The sequence below is a fragment of the Lynx canadensis genome, chromosome A3, assembly GCF_007474595.2.
Source record: "Lynx canadensis isolate LIC74 chromosome A3, mLynCan4.pri.v2, whole genome shotgun sequence".
NCBI classification, from domain to species: domain Eukaryota; kingdom Metazoa; phylum Chordata; class Mammalia; order Carnivora; family Felidae; genus Lynx; species Lynx canadensis.
Genome location: NC_044305.1, coordinates 43,671,700 through 43,683,819, shown reverse-complemented (window position 1 = coordinate 43,683,819; position 12,120 = coordinate 43,671,700).

Sequence of the window (12,120 nt, the reverse complement as noted above, 5' to 3'; positions counted from 1 at the left end):
GTTGAATCACTATACTGTACATCTGAAACACTGTATGTTAATTATACTTGAATTTTTAAAAAGAGAAAAATAAAAGACTTTGGCATCATCAGAATTACCTGGAGGGCTTGCTGAAACACACGTAATTGGGCCCAATGGTTTACTGGATTGATTCATAACAGCTCATGACAGCTGATTGTTACATTTTCAAGAATATTGCAAGCCAGTCATGAAACACAGCTGTCATTCAAAATAAATCATAAAAATGTATAACTAAAATTTATGTCTTAGGGGGAGTCTGGGTGGCTCAGCTGATTGAGTGTCTGACTCTTGGTTTTGGCTCAGATCATGATCTCATGGTTTTTGAGATTGTGCCCCATGTCAGGATCTGTGCTGGCAGCACAAAGCCTGCTTGGGACTCTCTCTCTCTCTCTCTCTCTCTCTCTCTCTCTCTATCTTTCAAAAAATAAATGTATTAAAATACTACATGAAAAGCATTTCCTAAGTATTTTACTACAAGTTTCTATTATGTCTGCCCTGGAGGACATCTATGACTACTGTCTCTGTAGGAAGGAAATGGGGAACATGGAGTGCTGCTGTGCACCTCTCTTCCTAGCTCCTGGTTAGTGGTGTCATATGGCTTGAAACTGGCCATGGTAGAAATATTTACACCACAGCAATGGGCAAATGCTGCATCTGGACTTAGGTTATTATTTCACTGATTGTCTCAACTTCAGAAAGTCATGGAGAAAAGCTTAATAATACAGAGTTAAACAGATTAAACTTAGATGTGTGTCAGCCTATAGCTATTACATTGTGAACAGCAAAATATACATATTTTTTCCAGTATTTGAAAACTATAACCTGATTCAGCAAGGAAGTTGCTCATGTCCTTGCCCCAAAAAATGACATAAAATTGTCAAAAAATTTTGACATAACATCCATCTTCCTTTGGTTCTCTTTGAACATATCCCTTATTGTAAACAAAACTATCAACCAACACTCATGTTGGAGCTACACTCACTCATCAATTGCAACCATAAGTTGTCTCTGTTACAAAAGTTTGTCAAAGGCCAATGAAAGTATTCTGTGCAAATCAATTTCCTATATGAAAGTTATAATAAGGAATATTGAATATTTTATTATTATTATTTGTAAATTTTGTGCTAAATAGTATATATACCAATAAAATTTATATTAAACTTGTGTACATAAATATATGCATTTTTTCCCCAGAGACCCAGTTGTTAAACATTTGCCAGCACACCACCAGCTGGACCTCACCCCTGGAGCTCCAGATTCAGCAGGACTAAGGACAAGCCCAAGAATTTGCATTTCTAAAAAATTCTCCAGGAATGTTAGGCTAGTCCTGCTGTTTCAGAGACCACTCTCAAAGAACAGAGAACTTCTGACTTGAAAGGAAGCTTAAAATCACAATGAGGTATCTCCTCACACCTTTCAGAATGATTCACATCAAAAAGACAAAAGATAACAAGTGTTGGTGAGGATGTGGAGAGAAGGGAACATTTGTGCACTGTTGGTAATGTAAATTGGTACAGCCATTGTGGACAACAGTATGGAGATGTCCCCCCACCCCCACCCCACTGCAAATTAAAAATAGAACTATCATATGATCCACAAATTCCACTTCTGGGTATATATCTGAAGGAGTATCTCAAAGACATATCTTCACTCCCATGTTCATTGCAGCATTATTCACAATAGCCAAGACATGAAAACAACCGAAGTGTCTATCAACAGATGAATGGATTAAAAATGTGATTAAAAAGTGTGTGTGTATGTATTTAGTGCGTGTGTGTGATTTAGTATTACTCAGCCATATAGAAGAAGGAAATCCTACCATTTGCAACAACATGGATGGACCTCGAAGGCATTATGCTAAGTGAAATAAGTCAGACAGAGAAAGATAAATACTACATGATCTCACATGTAGAATTGAGAGGAGAGAGAGACAGGCAGAGAGAGAGAGAGAGAAAGCTGATTTCTTAGAAACAGAAAATAGAATGGTGGTTGCCAGGGGCTACGTGAAGGAGGAAATGGGTGATGTAGGTCAAAGGGTACAAACTTTTGGTTATAACAAGAATGAATTCTGAGTACTTAATGCACAGCATGGAGACTATAGTTAATCATACAGTGCTGGGTACTTGAAAGTTGCTGAGTGTAGATCTTAAGTATTCTTACCACATACACGCAAACAGTTAACTGTGTGTATTGATGGGTGTGTTAATCATCTTGATCTTAGTAATCATTCCACAACGTATGTGGTATAGCAAATCATCACATTATGTACATTAAATATATACAATTATATTTGTCAATTATTCCTCAATAAAGTGAAAAGAAATTGTGATGCGTTGTGATATAAAAGTATATGATACACATTGAATTTGAAAGATTTAGTTCAAAAATATAAAATATCTCAGTAATTTTTATACTGGTTTCATGTTGCAATGGTATTTTGTATATAATGAATTAAAATGTATTATTAATATAAAGAAAAGAAAAAAAAAAACGAAAAGAAAAGAAAAGGAGGTTTCCACCATGGGTCTTCCAGATATGTTATCAAACAAATATGGATTTCTGTTGCCAGAGACATTACAAGTTAATTCAAGAAGTCAATATTTGCTCAGTAGATGATAAATCTTGAGGCAAAACAAAGAGAAGCCCTAACTCCATCTAGCTGTTGGTCAGCTCAGCACTGGGACATGAAGGGAGCTCCAAGAGTCAATCAATAGATTGTCCCATTAGCTTGCCATGTCACCAAAATTCAGACTATTAGAATCAATCCAGAAAGGCCCTGTAGCATGCAAACACATTGCCTGGGAAGGTGGATATAGTAACAAACTGAAAAACTGTACTATACAAAACCATTTGCTTCATACACACACTAAAGCCAGGCATCCCTCCTTCCCTGTACATTTACACTGGCATCATGTAGAAACTGGTTCCTTCAGTTAACTTGTTCACCTTTCTTTACAGACCTTGGGTTCACACAAGTACATTAATCACACAACTCTGGGGATGCATAGCCTGGCTTAGAATTCCAGCTCAGCCTTGTGATGTTGGGCTAGTTACTTGACTTCTCTATACCTCAGTTTCTTCATGGAAGTGGAAATAATAATACTATCTACTGTATAGGGTTGTTTTGAGAATTCAGTGAGTTAAGTATTATCAACTACTTATAAAGTGCTTAGAACAATATCGAGTGTATGAATAAGTGTTAACCAGGTCAATGAACATTTTTGTAATTGGTCTGGTGCATTTTAATTTATACCATTATAATTTACATTATTTCATAAAAGAATATAATTCAAAGGTGTGAATACACCATGAACACAGGACCCAAAATATTGACAATAATTTACATCTACTCACGTGCTTCTCCCCCATCTTATTCCCTACTTCTCCACAATTGTTGTAACCACAGATTTCACATCTACTTCATTTTGGTTATGGTTTTAACACATACATATTTCTAAAAGTATGTTGTTTCATTTCAGTTGTTTTCAATTTGATTAAAGCGTGTCATGGTGTACACAATTTCTGAGACTTTTTGAAACTCAATATTGCATTGTTGTGTATACCTATATTTTTAATTAACCATTTTGTACAGTTTGGAGTGGGTTCTACCATTCTAAATCAATGCTCTACAAATTCCTAAGTTTGAAAAGGCGTCCAAATTGGGTGGACTCAACTAGTAATCAGTCAAGATTCTGGTGTTTGTGCACCTACAGAATAGAACAGCTTGGATGGGACAGACCCATGAGGCCCTCAGCTCAGTTGTCTTCTACATCTTACTTTTCCACTTGGATCTGCAAAGGAAGTCCACGCCAGGGGCTGTCACCCATGGAATGGCTCCAGGGCAAAACGATCCTCAGCCCTGACCCTGGCAGACTTCGGGCTCCTCATCCTCACATCAGGTCCTCTGCTCAGCTCTGCTCCTGGCACAGACATGGTTTCACTGAGGCTGTCCCAGGGAGGGACTGAGGCCAGTGAGGGCTGGGGTGGGGGCAGGGAAGGTGGAAGCATGCTCAGGGAGGTCAGGAGACAGCTTGCCAGTGCACAGGGGAATCTCTGAACAGCATCCAAAAGCCCCCTGGTCCCTGAGAAGAATGAGGCATGGGGAGGAATGTTGGGATGGTGTAAGGACAAACTCAGCATCTATCACACATTGCCTCAAAACAAACCAGGGAAGAAAAGGCAGTGATTAGATCTATTCTGACAACATCCTAAAATGTATTTGGAACATCTTTCATAACCCCTTTAGAATCAAAAACTACCTAAAATTACTCTCTTCTTTCAAGCCAAGCCGATGTGAGAAATTCACAGAGAATACATTTTGGTTCTCTATAGGGTCTTTGGTGCAGATACCAAATAATCTCTGGGACTCCTTGGGGCCAGGAAAACAGCTCTGAATCCTAGATGCCTCCTTGGAAGCTCATCATCTGCCCATGCCCACAAGGTGATTTCACCAAGGAAATTGACCAGTCCTGAGGACACAGTGATCACTGTCAGGCTAGGGAACAAGACAAGCACTGGCTCCTTCCTGCATTACATTGGGCTTTCGAAGCATTGATCTGTTAATATTTTTAAATGTTCTTTGAGCCTCCATCAGGAGTCCCTCCAGAGGCAAATATTAGCATCCCTGGACAGCAAAGGACAGGATCTCTAAATGCCAAAATGGTAGGTGAAAGTGGAGAGGGGCAGGGGGGCAGGAGAGAAGGTCAAGCTGGACCCTAAGTAAAGGAAGGACAACAGAGCTTCCAGAGGAAAGGCCTCCTCCAGGACTGTACCTTCACCTTCAAGCTTACCATGTCTGCTGAATTCTACCCAAATTCAGTGCCTGCAAGAAGAGAGGAGGCAGGAGAGCTCCACCAATGACTCTGCGACCTCAAGCGGCTCAGTGAAGCACTGGAGTCTCTGCTGTCATTGGTAAAATGAGCAAGTTGAACCTGCTGGCTTACAGTGTCTGTATCAACTCTCTTCATGATTTTGTGTTTAAAGTCAAATTCATAGTGTGCCTGGGTGGCTCAGCTGTTTAAGCATCTGACTCTTGATTTCCACTCAGGTGGAAGCGTCTGGCGGTTTGTGAGTTCGAGCTGCACATCGGGCTCTGCACTGACAGTGCAGAGCCTGCTTGGGATTCTCTCTCTGCCCCTCCCTGCTTGTGCACTCTCTCTCAAAATAAATAATCTTAAAAAATAATAAAGCCAAATTCATTACTTACCTGTGTGCGCACACACACACATCAGATTCTCTACTGCTAGTCACAGCAAACACTCACTGAACTTCTGGACTCTCAAGTTCTGTTGTTCTATTTCTCTACTAACTTCAGCATCTATAGCACTGACTAAATTCCAGTAATAATGATGATGGTGATGATAATAATTATTGCTTTTATAGTAACAGTACATGCAGTGTGTCTCTAATAGCAATATACGCAATTATATAGTATTCTATGTATAATATTTATTATTATATATATCATACACAATATATACTATAATAACATTTTATTTTAAATGATTATTTTATGATGGTAGTTTCTTTTTTTTTTTTTTTAATTTTTTTTTCAACGTTTATTTATTTTTGGGACAGAGAGAGACAGAGCATGAACGGGGGAGGGGCAGAGAGAGAGGGAGACACAGAATTGGAAACAGGCTCCAGGCTCTGAGCCATCAGCCCAGAGCCCGACGCGGGGCTCGAACTCACGGGCTGCGAGATCGTGACCTGGCTGAAGTCGGACGCTTAACCGACTGCGCCACCCAGGCGCCCCTATGATGGTAGTTTCTATTATAATAATTACATACATTGCATGTATAATTATTATTTATATATATTATGTATACACACTATATGTACTGCTTAATATTCACCTTATATTCTATATACTATATATATACTCTATACATCCCATGCATGATATAATAAGAGCAGTTTTGACATAGCACTTACTATGTATTATGTCATAACATACACTTATTGACACATTTTACCCTCACCACAACCCTACTTCTACTGCAATTTTACAGATGAGGAAGCTGAGGCACAACTAGGATTTGCTCAAAGTCACATAGCCAGCAAGTGGCAGAGCTGGGACCTGAACTCAGTGAGATTTTAGCATCCTGGACCCCTACCTCAGGGGTTGGCCCACCAGGGCGCCTCTTCTCTAGTCCACGTTCAGACATTGAAGCCGCCCCTGCTCCATCTTCCTCCCAGACAACTCTTACCATGGCCAGACTGAGTCCTGGCTCTGACCCTGTCCTTCCTCTGGGCATTGAAGTTTCTCTGCATGCTGAACCAACAGCCCCTCCAGCATTATGGTGCCCCCTCTCCACTCCTCCTCACTGCCCCCCACCCAGCTGCCACCCTTCTCACTTGCCCTGCAGTGGGCGGCTCTTCTTCCACCCATTCCTGGACTGCTGGTGTCCCCAGGGTCCTCTCCTGCACCCAACACTCCTCATGGCTCCTCCAGACTCCTTGTCGGGCTCAACAACAGCAGCAGCTCCTTTGTCCCGTGTCCAGCCTGACCCCAGCTGGGCTTTCTTTCTTTTAAGTTTTTACTTAAATTCCAGTTGGTTGGCATACAGTGTAATATTAGTTTCAGCTGCACAATTTAGTGATTCAACACTTACATATGACACCTGGTGCTCATCACAAGTACCCTCCTTAATCTGCATCATCTATTTCACCCATCCATCCACCCACCTCCCCTCTGGTAACTATGAGCTTGTTCTCTATAATTAAGAGTCTGTTTCTTGGTTTGCCTCTCTTTCTTTCTTTCTTTCTTTCTTTCTTTTTCTTTCTTTTTATTTTAGAGAGACAGAAAGACTGTGGGAGTTGGGGGGTAGGGGCAGAGGGAGAGAAATCATGACCTTGGGATCATAATGTGAGTCAAAATCAAGAGTGAGTCACTCAACAGTCTGATCCACCCAGGTGCCCCACCTCTCTCCTTTTTCCCTATGCTTGTACTCTGTCCCCTGCTAGACTCTGTACCTGATATTTCCTCACCTTTGCCAACATGGCCAAAAGCAAACCCACATTTCCCTGCACAGCTGGACCTGCTCTGTTTTCCCTGTCTCTCACTGGAAATCCCACTGTCCACCTGTGCTCCTGACTAGAAACCTGAGAATCAACCCTGACGCTTCCCACTCTCCCACTTTCCAAGCCCTGAGAGTCTGTCCCCCAAATTACCTCTTTGTGATGTTCTATGCTCCTCCGCTCCCCCCTCTCCCATGCCCACATGTCCCTGGACGGCTGTGCATACAGTACAAGTCTAGCTATGCCCATTTCTTGGAAACCCTCCAAAAGTCCCCTGCAGGCCACAGTCTGAACTGCTTAGCAGACTGACAAGACTTTCTCTGTAAGCTTGGTTCTCTGGGCCTCTCCCACCACTCCTTTGTTTATACTTTATGCTCAAATAATACTTTCCCCTGAACATCTCCACCTTCCTACTTTAACTCAGACCATTCCCTTCACCTGGAAAAGCCCCCAATTCCCCAGTTAATGTCATACATCCATCTTGCCTCCATGTTACCCTCCTCCTTGACCTCCACTAGACCTTCTTCTGCCTTCTTAAATCACCCCATGCATACTTCCTAAATTACCCTGTCTATGCCTCAAGAGTGTCCTTGCCATGCTGCAGTTAATGTCTAGTTCACATGAGGTGTTAGAGGGCATCTCCTGTGGCATGCACCTTGGTGAACTTTGTTCAAGCACACTGTGGCCCCATACCTTCCTGACAGTCCTCCCTGCTCCAAAGACCATGGTTCTGGGATTCTAAGGCAACTTGAGAGTTCCCCCATCTCTTCTCCTCTCTCATACCCTCTCTCCCTTTCTCTATCACAGTATTCTTCAAGGAACATCCCCAATGCCACCCTTTCAGAGAGTATCTTGGTTGTTCACTATCAGGTGCAAACCTCTCACTTCTCTTATTTTATTTATTTTTAATTTTTTAATGTTTATTTATTTTTGAGAGAGAGAGAAACAGAGCTGGAGTGGGGGAGGGGCAGACAGAGAGGGAGACAAAGAATCTGAAGTAGGCTCCAGGCTCTGAGCTGTCAGCACAGAGCCCAACGCAGGGCTCGAACCCACGAACCACGAGATCATGACCTGAGCTGAAGTCGGCACTTAACCGACTAAGCCACCCAGGCACCCCTCACTTCTTTTAATAAGAAGGAAGGACATAGAGTCACAGCATTGGAGGGACAGGGGAGGGAACAGAGGAAGAAAGGGCAAGAGAGCTTGCATGAAAGGGGGACCAGGAGAATAATCACAGGGTAAGAGACAATGACAGAGGAACAAGGATGGAATTTCTAAAAAGTGATGTAGGTTAAGAATTAGATCTCCTTGGGGCGCCTGGGTGGCGCAGTCGGTTAAGCGTCCGACTTCAGCCAGGTCACGATCTCAGGGTCCGTGAGTTCGAGCCCCGCGTCAGGCTCTGGGCTGATGGCTCGGAGCCTGGAGCCTGTTTCCGATTCTGTGTCTCCCTCTCTCTCTGCCCCTCCCCCGTTCATGCTCTGTCTCTGTCTGTCCCAAAAATAAATAAAAACGTTGAAAAAAAAAAAAAGAATTAGATCTCCTTTAACATTCTTTGACAGATACTTGCAAAGATTGGGATTATATATTTTTTTATTACTTTTGTTTGTTAGACTGTGTTTCTGTGAATGTGACAAAGTACTGAGACTGGGCCATCAAAGGTCTGAAATCTTATATGGGCTACATAATAAAATAAAAATTACCTGCATGTTGTCACGTATACCACCTGTCTCTCTGTCTGTATATATATATATGTGTGCATGTGAGCATGTGTGTATGCAGCTGTTGTGTGTATGTGTATGCATGCACTGAGCTTTGGGGACTCCATTCTACCCCTCAGTGCTTTTGGTGAAGAGTGTGGAGGGATGATATGAAAGTCAGGTAATCAGCTGTGCATCTGGACTATGGGTTGTCCGCTGTTGGTTAATCTGCACCTAGGCTCCATAAAGAATGACTACTGCTTGTCAGATTCCCAAGCATCAGGCTGCTACTCTTCCTTGAACAACCTACTCTGCCACAAACCAAACAAACACTGAATTTTAATGGAAATCTACGTTTGTTTTCTTCAGAATTAGGGCAAGTGTCCCAAAGCAGCACTGGTAGGAAAATAAATAGTGCAAAACTCGGTCCCATGTGTCTTCCACAAAACTCTTCTTACCTGTCTTCCACAGGTAATCCAATAACACCAAGTGTGTTTTAATGAACATATGTGGAGCCACAAGGGAGGAGAATGACAAATAGAAGGAGCTTTCTTTTTGTTGGCTCTCTCTCCATATCCTTCCTCTCAGAATTTCTACCTTCTAGAGACCCATGTGTGGCCTCCATGCCATATGACATCCCCTAGGACATCTAGTCCAGTCTTTTTATCCCCATCCTTACAACTGTCATGCTGTCTCTGCTTTAAAATGAGATTATACTATACACAGCCCTGCAAAAAATATTAAAGGACTCTCTTTGAGTGGGAAAGAAAGAACAAAAATGACAAAGACTAGAAAGGAAGAGAGAAAATCTCCAGAAATAATGACAAAACAAGTAATAAAATGGCACTAAATTCATGTCTATCAATAATTACTCTGAATATAAATAGACTAAATGCTCCAATCAAAAGATGAAGGGTGTCAGAATGGATTAAAAAAACCACAAGACCCATCTATATGCTGCCTACAAGAGACTCATTTTAGACCTAAAGACACCACAGACACCAAAGTGAGTGGATGGAGAACAATTTATCATTCAGATGGACATCAAAAGAAAGCCAGACTAGCAATATCTCTATCAGACAAATTAGATTTTAAACTGAAGACTGTAACAAGAGCTGAAGAAGGGCACTATATCATAATAAAGAGGTCTATCCAACAAGAAGATCCAATAATTATAAATACTTATGTCCCCAATTTGGAATAACCCAAATATATCAATCAATTAATAACAAACATAAATAAACTCATTCAGGGGCACCTGGGTGGCTCAGTTGGTTGAGTATCTGACCTCAGCTCAGGTCACAATCTCACAGTTCATGAGTTCAAACCCCACGTTGGGCTCTGTGCTGACAGCTCAGAGCCTGGATCCTGTTTCAGATTCTGTGTCTTCTTCTTTCTCTGCCCCTCCTCTGCTCGTGTTCTCTCTTTCTAAGAATAAATAAAAATTAAAAAATTTTAAAAAAAGAAACTCATTCATAATACAGTAATAAGAGGGGACTTTAACACCCCACTTTAAGTAATGGATAGATCATCAAAGCAAGAAATCAACAAGGAAACAATGGCTTTGAATGACACACTGGACCAATCGATGTAACAGATATATTCAGAACATTTCATCCTACAGCAGCAGAATGCACATTCTTTTTGAGTGCACATGGACATTCTCCAGAATAGATCACATACTGGGTCACAAATCAGGCCTCAACAAGTATAAAAGGTTAAGATCATGACATGCATATTTTCTGACCACAACGTTACAAAACTTGAAGTCAATCACAAGAAAAAATTTGGAAAGACCACAAATATATGGAGGTTAAAGAACATCCTACTAATGAATGAATGGGTTAGCCAGGAAATTAAAGGGGTGCTGGAGAGGTGTTGGGTGGGGGGTGGGGGATGGGCTAAATTAGTGATGGGCATTAAGGAGGGCACTTGTTGGGATGAGCACTGGGTGTTACACATAAGTGATAAATCACTAAATTCTACTGCTGAAGCCATTATTACATTATATGCTACCTAACCTGGACTTTAAAACAATTTTTAAAAATTTAAAAATGAAAAAAGAGGAAGAAGTTAAAAATACATGGAAACAAATGAAAAAGAAAATACAATGGTCCAAAATATTTGAGATGCAGCAAAAGTGATCCTAAGAGGGAAGTATACAGTAATACAGGTTTACCTCAAGAAGCAAGAAAACTCTCAAATAAACAACCGACACTTACACCTAAAGGGGCTAAAAAAAGAAAAACAAATGAAGCCTAAATACAGCAGAAGAAGGAAAAAATAAAGATTAGAGCAGAAATAAATAATATGGAAACAAACAAACAACAAACCTGAATAGAACAGATCAATGAAACCAGGAGCTGGTCCTTTGAAAAAATTAGTAAAATTGATAACCCCCGAGCCAGACTTATCAAAAAGAAAAAAGAAGAGACACAAATAAAAAAACACAAACAACAGAGGAGAGATCACAACCAACATCACAGAAATACAAAAATTATAAGAGAATATTGTGAAAAATTATATACCAACAAATTGGGCAATCTGGAAGAAATGGATAAATTTCTAGAAACATATAAACTACCAAAACTGAAAACAGGAAGAAATAGAAAACTTGAAGAGACCAATAACAAGCAAAGAAATGGAATCAGTAACCAAAAATCTCCCAACAAACAAAAGTCCAGGGCCAGATGGATTCTCAGGGGATTCTATCAAACATTTAAAGAATTAATACCTAGTTTTCTCAAACTATTCCAAAAAATAGAAATGGAAGGAAAACTTTCAAACTCCTTCTACAAGGCCAGCATTCCCTTGATTCTAAAACCAAAGAACCCACTAAAAAAGAGAATTACAGGCCAATATCTCTGATGAACATGGATGCAAAAATTCTCAACAAGATACTAGCAAATCAAATTCAACAGTACATAAAAAGAATTATTCACCACGATCAAGTGGGATTAATTCCTGGGTTGCAAGAGTGGTTCAACATTCACAAATCAATCAACATGATACACCACATTAGGAAAAGAAAGGATAAGAACCACATGATCCTCTCAAAATATGCAGAAAAAGCATTTGACAAAGTGTAACATCCATTCTTGATAAAAACCCTCAACAAAGTAGGGACAGATGGAAAACACCTCAATATCATAAAGGCCATATACAAAAGACCCACAGCTAACATCATCCTCAATGGAAAAAAACTGAAAGGTTTTCCTCTATGATCAGGAATAAGACAGGATGTCCACTTACTAACATTATTTAACACAGTACTGAAAGTCCTAGCCTCAGCAATCAGACAACAAAGAGAAATAAAAGACATCCAAATTGGCAAGTTAGAAGTCAAATATTCACTCTTAGCAGATGACATGATACTGTATGT